Source organism: Dendrobates tinctorius, unplaced genomic scaffold (assembly GCF_039654945.1).
Source record: "Dendrobates tinctorius isolate UK_male_01 unplaced genomic scaffold, ASM3965494v1 ptg000113l, whole genome shotgun sequence".
Taxonomy (NCBI): domain Eukaryota; kingdom Metazoa; phylum Chordata; class Amphibia; order Anura; family Dendrobatidae; genus Dendrobates; species Dendrobates tinctorius.
The window spans coordinates 3,030,009-3,039,926 of record NW_027361781.1 but is presented as its reverse complement, the minus strand read 5'-3'; the positions used below and the strand labels follow the sequence as shown (position 1 = coordinate 3,039,926).

Sequence of the window (9,918 nt, the reverse complement as noted above, 5' to 3'; positions counted from 1 at the left end):
TCTCATGACTTAAAAAGAAAAATAAAATAAAAATGTTAAAAGTTTTTTTTTTCCCCATTTCTATTGTTGATCATGTTTTTTGAAAATATTCCACCTTTTGGCTCCTCATTAAGATACATTGTGCTGTGTTTGCAATTAATGTGTCTCTCTCTCACTGATTTTAATGTGGTACTTGGATCATTGTATTGGTATGTGACCTTAGTTTTGAGTTTTTCAATTGCACATATATATGGGGGGTAATTTCCATAGGTGTGCTTTAGGTTTGAATGCGCTAATCCATCTTTGTATGGACAGACTTGTTTATGTGACTACACATAGGTTTTGCATATTGAAGAGATATAGTAGTGTGTCCCCCTATTTGTGATGTGGGACTTTGGCATTATTATGTGTAGCGTTATGTGTGGACATGTCATTGCAGTTGTTGGAATATATGGCCTCCTGCTTATTTGTATTGCAAGCATACTATAAACTCATGATTTGACGAGCAGGTTTGTCTTTTGCACATGCGCAATAACTCTGTAAGCACGTCATCGTCTTATTCTTGGATTTCAAGCGCTTTATTTATTATTTTTTTAAGGCTTGATACGTGGTTTTGTCTTCTGCGTTTGCGCAATAATTCGCTGCCTGTATCTATTGCTTTTATTATGCAAGCGCGTCATCCTTTTGTGCATGGACCGCAGGCGCGTCATCTTTCAGGGCCTGACATGCAGGTTTGTTTACTGCGCATGCGCGGCGATTTAGTACCTACATATATTGCTTTCATTATTTAAGCGTGTCATCCTCTTGTGCTTGGAACCTGGTTCTACTCTCTGCGTATGTGCAGTAACCTGATACATACACACATTACCCTCATCACACAGCACTCAGGTGACGGCGCTTGCTGTTGTGATTGCAATTGCACTACATAAGGGGCTTGTGGATACAACTGGCTACTTCCCCTGACAAAGCTACAGGTTGCAACGACACGCGTTTGGTGCTGGCGGGCAGTGTGATCTTCCTCTGTAAATATTGTGTGATTCTTATTGATTGCTTTTTGTTCTATTCCCTTTTTTTTTTTTTTTACATGGATGGAATGATTTTTGTTCATTACATGGCTCGGTCTGGACACATTATTCCTTTGTAAAATTGATATTGCCTCTTCTCACCCACATATGTGTATCAGGCACATTGCCTCTTGTGTATTAAGATTCAGGTCCACTTGGCATAATTGTTCACTTTATTGTGATATCATATATTGGCTATAGTTTGGACCTTCTTTTGGAGATAAGGGACAAATAAATTAAGTAATCCAATATATCAACTTTCACACTTGCTGGGAGAAAAGAGCATTGTTGAGATTTAATATTATTTGTTACATCATGTCTTGTATGCTTCATTTACATATGCATGCTCTTATTCCACCTGCCCACCCTCTCTACTTTGGTGTTTATCATGTATTTGGCCTTCCTGGCATTTGTTTGATTGATAAAAGTCCTTTTTGCATAATCGCATCTGGCTGTGAGTGCGCTTTTTCTGTGCTTTTTTTTTTTTTTTCTTCCTTGGTACCCTTAAGGCTATGTGATTCACCTGAGGGTTTTTTTCCCGCGGAACCGCAGGTAAAGTGACCTGTGGTTTTGCCCTGCGGTTTCACATCTCTACTATGTTAATGGTGTGAAACTGCTGCAGAATCTACAGAAACAATTGACATGCTGCGGAAAAAAAAAGCAGCTTTTCCGCAGGTAAAAAACCGCAGCGTGAGCACTGCGGTTTTGAAAACCCATAGGCTAACATGGTAAAGTACCATGTCTGTGGAACTGCTGCAGTTCTGCAGGGCCAAAACCGCAGCAGAACTGCAGCAAAAACCGCAGCGTGTGCACATGGCCTAACTTAATAATTTGCTGCACAACCTTTTGATGCAATCAAATGATTCCTGTAATTGTCAATGAGACTTCTGCACCTCACAACAGGTATTTGGCGCATTTCTCAAGAGCAAACTGCTACAGTTGTCTCGTGTTTGAAGGTTGCCTTTTCCAGATGGCATGTTTCAGCTCTTTCCAAAGATACTCAATAGGATTTAGGTCAGGGCTCATAGAAGGCCACTTCAGAATAGTCCAATGTTTTCCTCTTAGCCATTCTTGAGTGTTTTTAGCTGTGTGTTTTGGGTCATTATCCTGTTGCAAGTCCCATGACCTGCAACTGAGATCAAGCTTTCTGACATTGTGCAGCACATTTCTCTCTAGAATCCCTTGATGGTCTTGAGATTTCATTGTGCCAGATGCAGCAAAGCCACCCCAGAACATAACAGAGCCTCCTCTGTGTTTCACAGTAGGGACAGTGTTCTTTTCTTGGAGAGTTTTTTTTTTTTTTTTTTTTTTTTTTTTTTTTTTCTGAACATATAGCTGATGTGCCTTGCCAAAAAGTTCCATTTTTGTCTCATCTGTCCATAGGACATTCTCCCAGAAGCTTTGTGGCTTGTCAACATTTAGTTTGGCAAATTTCAGTCTGGCTCTTTTATGATTATTTTCAACAATGATGTCCTCCTTGGTCGTCTCCCATGAAGTCCACTTTGGCTCATATAAAAATGGCTGGTGCAATCTGACACTGATGTTCCTTGAGCTTGAAATTCACCTTTAATCTGTTTAGAGGTTTTTCTGGGCTCTTTTGTTATCATTCGTATTATCCGTCTCTTTGAGTTGTCATCAATTTTCCTCCTGAGGCCACATCCAGGGAGGTTGGCTACAGTCCCATGGAGCTTCAATTTCTGAATAATATGTGCAACTGTAGTCACAGGAATATCAAGCTGCTTGGAGAAGGTCTTATATCTTTTAGCATGTTTGTCTATAATTTTCTTTCTAATCTCCTGAGACAACTCCTTCCTTTGCATCCTCTTGTCCATGTTGACTGTGATACACACCATGTCACCAAACAGCACAGTGAGTATCTGTAGCCATCTATACAGGCAACGCACCGATTCCAAGATTGAAGACACCTATGGTGCTAATGAGTGGACACACATTGATTTAACATGTCCTTTTATTCACATTATTTTCAGGGGTGCCATCATTTCTGTCCAGGCCTATTTCATGAGTTTTATTCTTTTTAAATTCTGTAGAAGCATGGTAGAAAAGCAATGTCTGACTTTCATTTTTTCATTTTCATAGATTTATTATTACTTACTCTGTCACCATTGTGGGTTTTTCTGTCCTTAAACGAGGGGTACCAACAATTTTGACCACGTGTGTATGTGTTAACGTATTAAATCATATTAATGACAAATGTGAATGAAGCAGGTGATTACTAAAATTAATTCTGATAATGATAAACGAATATCAATGCGGTGTTAGAAAAATTGCTGAGTATGCATGATTAGCAAGCTAGATATGTAAAGTGCTAGTGCAGATTTAGTGCATATTTGAGCTTACAACAATTACCTTGTGACAGACACAGGGACAAAAAAAATAATGAGACATATTGTAAATGTCAAAAGAAAAAAGTAACAATCTTCTCCATTATATATATATATATATATATATATATATATATATATATATATTGTTATATACACACGTTAGGAACGGCGGAACGCACTAAATAAAAATGATGATAAAGTGCGTTCGCCGCTCGGGGTCCACCGTGCAGTAGATGATATGACTGCTGCTAGGTAATGACCGAAGAGCAATATGGCGGTATAATGCGCACGGGTTCAACTTCACCCAAGTGTGCAAAGCGGGCTCTGTTCACACACAGACACCGCAAGAAAACATGCAAAAACACTGGACCTGTTAGTATCATAGGCCTCAGAAAAATGCACACACGGTATGTGGTCACAGGAGCAGGACCCAAGACAGAGGAGCTGCGTCCCTCTAGACCTACCGTGTGTGCGGCATCGCTACTGTGGGCGCCATAAAGGCTGCAACTGCAGTGCGGCGTAGAACACTGCCACTCAACGACAAAGCTGGGAAGCAAGTGCAATGCCGAACGCTAGCGTAGAGGTGCGGTGTGCACAGTGGCCTAAGGCTTGCCATAGACTGGCGCAGACTACTAAACTAATTCCCTATCCACAAGCGTAGTATCAGAGGGAAGGGGTTTCAAATGAGTCAGTCACCAGAGTCATACAGCTGTCACCATTCACACATGGCAAGTATAGTCTATTCTAGCGCATGGCGGAACGGCCATGCGCGCTTTTTATAGCAGCCGGGACCTTCCGGAAGCTTCCAGATCTCCGAGATGGACCAATGAGATCTGGAGCAGGACCTGAGCACATGACTCCCGATCTCCAATGGGAAACCATCTCATGAGCATGCTCAGTAGGAGCACAGAGGGACTTTTCTTTGCAGCAGACCGCTCCAGAGACTAGCTCCTCTGCAGTAGAAAGACAGCAGGAGACTGCAGAATGTGAGGCTGTGGATTCCTGCAGAGCAGACGCAGAAACCTGATGCCTAACAATACAGCTCTGGCAAAAATTAGGAGACCACTGCAAAATTTTCAGTTTGTCTGATTTTTCCCTTTATGGGTTTATTTTTGAGTAAAATGTAAATTGTTCTTTAATTCCATAAACTACTGACAACATGTCGCCGAATTTCCACGCACTAAATTTTGTATTTATTTTCAGAAAATGAGAAATGGTCAAAATAACAAAAAAATGCAGTGCTTGCAGACCTCAAATAATGCTAAGAAAACAAGTTCGTAATCATTTAGAAGACAGCAATACTAATTGTTTTAACTCAGGAAGAGCTCAGAAATCAATATTTTGTGGAATAGCCATGATTTTTAATCACAGCTTTCAGGCATCTTGGCATGCTTTCCACCAGTCTTTCACACTGCTTTTGGGTGACCTTATGCCACTCCTAGTACAAAAGTTTAAGCAGTTCTTTGTTTGATGGCTTGTGACTATGCATCTTCCTCTTGATTACATTCCAGAGGTTTTCAATGGAATTCAGATCTGGAGATTGGGCTGCCCACGACAAGGATTTGATGTGGTGGTCCTTCATCCACACATTGATTCACCTAGCTGTGTGACATGGTGCATTGTCCTGCTGGCAGGGCCGGCGTTATGGCCAGGCAGCTGCCTAGGGCCCCCGCTCCTCCAGGGGCCCCCAGCCAGCGGCACATCACACAGCCGCTATGGGGCCCCTGTAAGGCAGGGGGGCCCGCATGCCCCCAGCGCCGACTCCCGCTGCCGCCGCACTGAAGGAGGCAGTGATGGAGGAGAGAGCGTCAGCTGACACACCCTCTTCCATCATTCCCGCTCTGCCTCTGACACAGCGGGGGCGCGATGACGTAATCGCGCTCTCACTGTGTGCCAGACAGAGCAGGAGGAGACAGGAGCAGCCAGCAGCGCAGGCACGAGAAAAAGGTGAGAATTTTTTTTTTTTTATCATTGTGAGTACTGGACTGTGGGGCCACACTGGGGGAGATATATACCATGCTGGGCTGTATTATACCACTCTGGGAGGGCTATATACCATGCTGGGCTTTATTATACCGTGCTGTGCTGTATTATACCATTCTGGGGGGGGCTATATACCATGCTGGGCTGTATTATACCATTCTGGGGGGGCAAAATACCATGCTGGGCTGTAGTATACCATGCTGGGCTGTATTATACCATTCTGGGAGGGCTATATACCATGCTGGGCTGTATTATACCATGCTGGGCTGTATTATACCATGCTGGGCTGTATTATACCATTCTGGGGGGGCAAAATACCATGCTGGGCTGTATTATACCATGCTGGGCTGTATTATACCATGCTGGGCTGTATTATACCATGCTGGGCTGTATTATACCATTCTGGGGGGGCAAAATACCATGCTGGGCTGTAGTATACCATGCTGGGCTGTATTATACCATTCTGGGGGGGCAAAATACCATGCTGGGCTGTAGTATACCATGCTGGGCTGTATTATACCATTCTGGGAGGGCTATATACCATGCTGGGCTGTATTATACCATTCTGGGGGGGCTATATACCATGCTAGGCTGTATTATACCATGCTGGGCTGTATTATTCCATTCTGGGGGGGCTATATACCATGCTGGGCTGTATTATACCATGCTAGCCTGTATTACACCATTCTTGGGGGGGCTATATACCATGCTGGGCTGTATTATACCATGCTGGGGGGCTATATACCATACTGGGCTGTATTCCATTTTGGGGTGCTATATACCATGCTGGGCTGTATTATACCATCCTGGGCTTTATTATACAATTCTGGGGGGGGCTATATACCATGCTTGACTGTATTATACCATGCTGGGCTGTATTCCATTCTGGGGGGCTATATACCATACTGGGCTGTATTATACCATTCTGGGGGGGCTATATACCATGCTTGACTGTATTATACCATGCTGGGCTGTATTCCATTCTGGGGGGCTATATACCATACTGGGCTGTATTATACCATTCTGGGGGGGCTATAGACCATGCTGGGCTGTATTAGACCATGCTGGGCTGTATTATACCATTCTGGGGCGGCTATATACCATGGTGGGCTGTATTATACCATGGTGGGCTGTATTATACCATGGTGGGCTGTATTATACCATGGTGGGCTGTATTATACCATGGTGGGCTGGGCTGTATACCATGTGGTGCTGGGCTATATACCATGTGGTCCTGGGCTATATACTATGCGGTTGTGTTATATAACCTTATCCGAAAGACCTTAATGACTATAGACCTGTAGCATTGACATCACACCTGATGAAGGTATTAGAGAGATTGATTCTCACACGTCTCCATCCTCTAGTGAGCTCGGATATGGACCCTCTCCAGTTTGCCTACAGGCCGGGCATTGGTGTGGATGATGCCATTATCCACCTTCTAGATAGGACTCTCTCTCACCTGGAGAAACCTGGGAACACTGAGAATAATGTTCTTCGATTTCTCTAGTGCTTTTAACACCATACAGCCAGGTCTACTGAGAGACAAGCTGGGCCTTGTTGGTGTGGACCTCCAACTCTCCACCTGGATCCTTAACTACCTCACGAACCGACCTCCGTTTGTAAAGGTTCGGGACAGTGTGTCAGACACAGTGATCTGCAATACAGGGGCACCTCAAGGTACAGTTCTTGCCCCTTTTCTCTTCACACTGTACACTGCGGATTTTAGGTGCAACTCATCTAGCTGCTACTTGCAGAAGTATTCTGATGATTCTGCAATAGTAGGCCTCATCACAGGAGGAGATGAAAGAGAGTACAGAGATACTAACCAAACTTTTGTGGAGTGGTGTCAAAGGAACCACCTTAGGATTAATTCCGGGAAGACCAAGGAATTGGTGGTGGACTTTCGCAAGGGCAAAAATCCACCAGTAGTGGTGAACATTCAGGGAAAGGACATTGAGATAGTCGACACCTATAAGTACCTTGGTGTGATCCTCAATAATAAGCTTGACTGGGCCCATCACTTGGATGCAGTGTACAGGAAGGGCCAAAGCAGGCTTTATCTGCTCAGAAGGCTGAGAGCCTTCGGAGTTAGAGGGGCACTCCTTGCATCCTTCTTCAACTCTGTTGTGGCATCAGTCATCTTCTTTGGTGTGGCGTGCTGGAGTAGTGGCATATCAACCAGGGACAGGAATAGGCTGGACAAACTGATTAGAAGGGCCAGCTCTGTCCTGGGATGCCCCCTTGACCCAGTTCAGGAAGTAGGCGACAGGAGGATACTGGCCAAGGTGAGCTACATGGTGCAGAATGATTCCCATCCCATGCATGAGACCGTGACAAAGATGTGCAGTACTGTCAGTGACCGGCTACTTCATCCTTAATGTGAGAGGGAGCGCTATCGAAAGTCCTTCCTTCCTGCTGCAGTTTGGCTGTATAACCAGCACTGTCCAAAACGGAGAACAACCCAAACAGAGAACTGATAGATCCAAAGTTGTGACAGTCCGGTTACATTTTTTTTTTTTTTTTTCTTCGTATATGTGCCTACCTACTGTCAATGTAATGCCTTTATGCATCTGTATCTGTACTTGTTCCTGCCTTGCTGCTGTAATGCTCTGAATTTCCCCATGGTGGGACAATTAAAGTATTATCTTATCTTATATACCATGGGGGGTACATTTTACATTATATTCTATAGGGGGAGGCTGTGTTATATAATATGGGGGCTACATTATATTCTATGGGGAGGTGGGCTGTATTATATTCTATTTGGGGCTACATTATATTCTATGGGGGGCTGTATTATATTATATTCGATGGGGGCTGCATTATACTATATGAGGAGGGCTACATTGTATTCTATGGAGGGGTTACATTATACTATATAAGGGGCTGCATTATATCCTAGGAGGGGGTTGCCATATATTCTATGGAGGGGCTGCATTATACTATATGGGGGGTGAGGCTGCATTATATTCTATGGGGTGTTACATTATATTCTGTGGAGTGGCTGCATTATACTCTGGGGTAGCTGCATTATTCTCTAAGGGGTGGCTTCATTATACTATAAGAGGGGGGGCTGCATTATATTCTATGGGGGTTACATTATATTGTATGGCAGGGCTGCATTATACTCTGGGGTGGCTGCATTATACTATATGTGGACTGCATTATACTGTATCGAGGACTATGGGGAATACATTATATGAAGAACTATGGGGTGCATTATGCTATGGGAAGTGAATTGTACTACATGGGTGACTATGGCGGTGCATTATACTATATGGAGAACTATGAGGAGTGTATTATACTATATAGAGGACTGAGCAGTATATTTTAATATATGGAGGGCTATGAGGAGTGTATTATACTATATGGAGGACTATGGGGCAGATTATATTATATGGAGGACTATGGGGTGTAAACTGTAGATGCTGCTGATAACATGATACTGTATGGTGATCTGTTAGGGTGCGTGCACACGTTGCGGATTAGTCTGCGGCTTATTCTGCAGAGAATCCATATCTCTTGGCAGAAACCGCAGGGTAAAACACATGCATTTTTCCTGCGGATTCCTAGCATGTGTACAGCGGATTTGATGCAGGTTTTAGTGAGGTTTGGCAGTGCGGATGAGAGAGATTGATTGATTGATTTGTATGTCCCGGAACATACACTGCAGCTGCGGTTCCGCAAAATAGAAGTAACATGCTGCGGAAAATAAACCGCAGCAAATCTGCCCGGAATTTTCCACAGCATGTGCACGGTGGATTTGGTTTTCCATAGGATTACATGGTACTGTAAACCGCATGGAAACTGCTGCGGATCCGCAGGATCAAATCCGCGGCGGATCCGCAGGATCAAATCCGCGGCGGATCCGCAGGATCAAATCCGCGGCGGATCCGCAGGATCAAATCCGCGGCGGATCCGCAGGATCAAATCCGCGGCGGATCCGCAGCAAAAACCGCAATGTGTGCACACATCCTTAGTGATCCATTAGTGATCGTTCTGTCCCCATCATTCTTTCTCAGATGGTGGAAAGAGGCTGGGAAACAAGTATTGAACGACTTCTTCAATTTTGTCGATCATTTAGCGGCCTGAACTCGGCGCATGTAAATACAATCAAAATGCTAATGTGTGATGTGCAATATGTTAGCATTTGGGGCCCCATTTTAAACTTTGCCTAGGGCCCCACTTTGCCTAAAACCGGCCCTGCCTGCTGGTAAAAACAGTCTTCAGAGTTTTGGGAACATTGCCTGAGCAGAAGGAATCAACTGTTTTTCCAGAATAATCTTGTATGCGGCTTGATTCATACATCCTCGCAAAGGTTAACCTGCCCAATTCCAGTCATGCTGAAGCATCCCCAGATCATCACCAATCCACCACAAAATTTCACAGTGGGTGCAAGACACTGTGGCTTGCACGCCTCTCGAGGTCTCCGTCTAACCATTAGACGACCAAGTGTTGGGCAAAGCTGAAAATTAGATTCATCAGAGAAGATTATCTCACTCTATGGTCCAATCCTTATGGTCTTTGGCAAACTTCAGCCTGGC

At 44.0% G+C, this 9,918-nt stretch overlaps 1 long non-coding RNA gene across 1 annotated transcript in view; it reads left to right on the top strand.

The window, feature by feature from the left end:
• Positions 1 to 942: 942 nt before the first annotated feature.
• The window catches only part of LOC141101023 (uncharacterized), a 51,321-nt gene continuing 42,345 nt past the window's right edge, over positions 943 to 9,918 (top strand). Inside the window, exon 1 of the long non-coding RNA XR_012234853.1 lies at positions 943 to 1,001. This is a non-coding gene — a long non-coding RNA (uncharacterized lncRNA). The remainder of the gene's footprint in view (positions 1,002 to 9,918) is intronic.